The following is a 3,553-nucleotide window of genomic DNA, read 5'->3' on the forward strand; positions in this document are numbered from 1 at the left end:
AGAAGACGGCAATCATCGAGTCTAAGGACCTATCGTCCTTAACTCTTGAAGAACTTATCTGTTCACTCCTCACTCATGAGATGATGCTCGAAGATGAGGTGGACCTTGATAAAGTTGAAGAGACACCAAAGGAAAAGGAGAAGAAGAAAAATATTGGAGTTGCTCTCAAATCCACAAAAGATGAGAGTGATTCTAATAATGATGATGATGACGAGGAAATGGCATTGTTTGCCAAACGGTTCAGAAAAATGATGAGACCTTACCAAGGAAGAAAATTCAAACGAAACGAAGGCCTCAAAAATGAACCAAAAGAGAAGGACCCGATCATTTGCTATGAATGCAAAAAACCAGGGCATGTCAAATATGATTGCCCACAATTGAAAAGAAAGGGTCAATCAAAGAATAAGCACAAGGCTCATGTGGCTACATAGAGCGATGAAGAAGGTTTCGATGAAGAGGAACAAGAAGTAGCAAACTTGTGCTTGATGGCATTCGGGGAAGATTCTAAGGTAACCTCTAACTCATCCGATTTTGATGATTTATCTTATGATGAGTTATTTGAGGAGTACAATGGGTTGGCTTTGGATTATGAGAAATTGTTTTTAAAATATAAAAATGATGTTTCAAAATTGAAAAATGAAAACAAACTCATATCCAAAACCAACAACGATCTTGAAAGTAAAATCAAAGATTTGCAAATCAAACTAGAAGAGTTTGAAAAGAAAAATTTAGATTTGCAAAATTTACTTTCAAAGATCAATGATGATCATCAAAAGAAAATTGATGATCTTAAAACTTCTTTTGATAAAGTTGGAACAAAACATTTTGAAAAAGGTGGAAATTCAAAATCCAACTTTGTTAGAAAAAGTTTTAGAAACTACAATCATAGAGGTCCCCAAAGAACCTCTAATGGAAAAATCATTAGAAGTATGTGGGTTCCTAAAGAACTCATTACTACTAAAGATAAAAATATTCTACACAAATGGATACCTAAGGGGACTAGGATTTTGGAAACTAATGAATATGGACCCAAAAGAATTTGGGTACCAAAAATCAAAAATTAATCTATGTTTGTAGGGAAATGAGCATTGCTACAAGGCACGGGAAACAAATTCAAATTCATGGTATCTTGATAGTGGATGCTCAAGACATATGACCGGAGACAAAAGCCGGTTCATTGAGCTTAACGCCAAAATGGAGGAGAAGTGACTTTTGGAGACAATTCAAAAGGTCACATTGAAGGTATTGGTACAATAGGTAATACCTCTTCCATACAAATTAAGAATGTTTTATATGTGAATGGATTAAAGCATAATCTATTGAGTATTAGTCAATTATGCGATAAAGGATTCAATGTCTTATTTGAAATTAATGGTTGTAAAGTCATTGACATTGCATCTAATCGGATTATGCTTGTTGGTCATAGAATAGGAAACATTTACATGGTGCATTTAGATTCTATTGATATGACTAATTTATGCCTAGTTGCTAAGGATGAGCATGATAGTTGGTTATGGCATAGGAGACTAGGTCATGCTAGTATGAGTGTTTTGCAACGGTTAATTCAAGGAGACTTAGTAAGAGGGTTGCCTAAGCTTAAATTTGATAATGATAAAATCTGTGATGCTTGTGCTAAAGGAAAACAAAAACGAGTTTCTTTTAAATCTATTAATGATGTATCAACTAGTAGAGTATTACAATTGATCCATTTAGATCTTTTTGGGCCAACTAGAACTACTAGCTTGGGAGGAAAACAATATGCATTTGTCTTGGTAGATGACTATTCTAGATACACTTGGGTTCTATTCTTAAGTACTAAAGATGAAGCATTAGAAAATTTCATCACATTTTCAAAAATAATCCAAATGAAAAGGTTACTCTATCACTAGTGTTAGAAGTGATCATGGAACTGAATTTGAAAATCTTGGATTTATTGAGTTTTGTAATTCTAATGATATTAGCCATAATTTTTCATCACCTAGAACCCCTCAACAAAATGGATTTGTTGAGAGGAAAAATCGAACTTTAGAAGAAATGGCTAGAACCATGCTTTGTGAAAATAATTTGCCAAAATATTTTTGGCCGGAAGCCACAAATACCGCTTGTTATGTTGTAAATCGAGTAATGATTAGGCCAATTTTAAAGAAAACACCATATGAAATTCTCAAAAATAAAAAGCCTAACATTAGCTATTTTCATCCTTTTGGATGTAAATGTTTTGTTTTAAATAACGGTAAAGAAAATCTTGGCAAATTTGATGCTAAAAGTGATGAAGGAATTTTTCTGGGTTATTCCTTAAATTCTAAAGCTTATCGTGTATTTAATAAAAGAACTTTAGTTGTAGAAGAGTCTATACATGTTGTTTTCGATGATAATCCCCTTCCAAGGAAGGATTCTTCTGTTAATGATTATGTAAGTATTGCACAAGCAAATGACGTTAGACATGACGTTGGAGAATCATCATCAAAGGAAGAAACAAAAGATGAGGAAACTCATGATCCCCTCGAGAATCCAACCATTGAAGAAAGGGAAGTATCTTTTCCAAGAGAGTACAACTATGTCAAGGATGGTGAAATTATAGGTGATCCATCAAAAGGGGTAACTACTCGATCTTCTCTTAGAAATATATGTAATTATGTTGCATTTATTTCATGCATAGAGCCTAAGAACATCAAAGAAGCATTAAAAGATGAACATTGGATTATGGCTATGCAAGAAGAATTAAATCAATTTGAGAGAAGTAAAGTATGGACATTAGTTGAAAGGCCTAGTAATAAATCTACTGTAGGTACTATATGGGTTTTTAGAAATAAACTTGATGAAAGTGGTAATATAGTGAGGAACAAGGCTAGACTTGTTGCTCAAGGCTATACTCAAGAAGAGGGCATAGACTATGATGAAACATACGCTCCCGTAGCTAGGATGGAAGCAATTAGAATGTTATTAGCATTTGCATGTTTTCATGAATTTAAATTATATCAAATGGATGTTAAAAGTGCACTTTTAAATGGTTTTATAAAAGAAGAAGTGTATGTGGAACAACCTCCAGGTTTTGAAGATTCAAAATTTCCAGATCACGTTCTTAAATTGACAAAAGCTCTTTATGGTTTAAAACAAGCTCCTAGAGTTTGGTATGAAAGATTGTCAAATTTTTTAATTGAAAAAAGGTTTTTCAAAAGGAAAGGTTGACACTACATTGTTTTTAAAGAGAAAAGGTAAAGATTTATTAGTAGTTCAAATTTATGTTGATGATATAATATTTGGTTCTACTAATGATGTTCTTTGCCAAGAATTTTCTAAGCTAATGCAAAGTGAGTTTGAGATGAGCATGATGGGGGAGCTCTCATTTTTCTTGGGACTCCAAATCAAGCAAAGAAAAGATGGCATCTTCATTAATCAAGCTAAGTACATCAAAGATATGCTCAAGAAGTTTGGACTGGAAAATGGGAAACCTCATAACACTCCAATGAGCTCTTCAACAAAGCTTGACTTAGATGAAGGAGGTAAATGTGTAGATGTTAAATTATATAGGTCAATGATTGGCTCTTTGCTT

The sequence above is a fragment of the Hibiscus syriacus genome, unplaced genomic scaffold, assembly GCF_006381635.1.
Source record: "Hibiscus syriacus cultivar Baekdansim isolate YM2019G1 unplaced genomic scaffold, ASM638163v2 tig00112609_pilon, whole genome shotgun sequence".
Lineage (NCBI taxonomy): Eukaryota > Viridiplantae > Streptophyta > Magnoliopsida > Malvales > Malvaceae > Hibiscus > Hibiscus syriacus.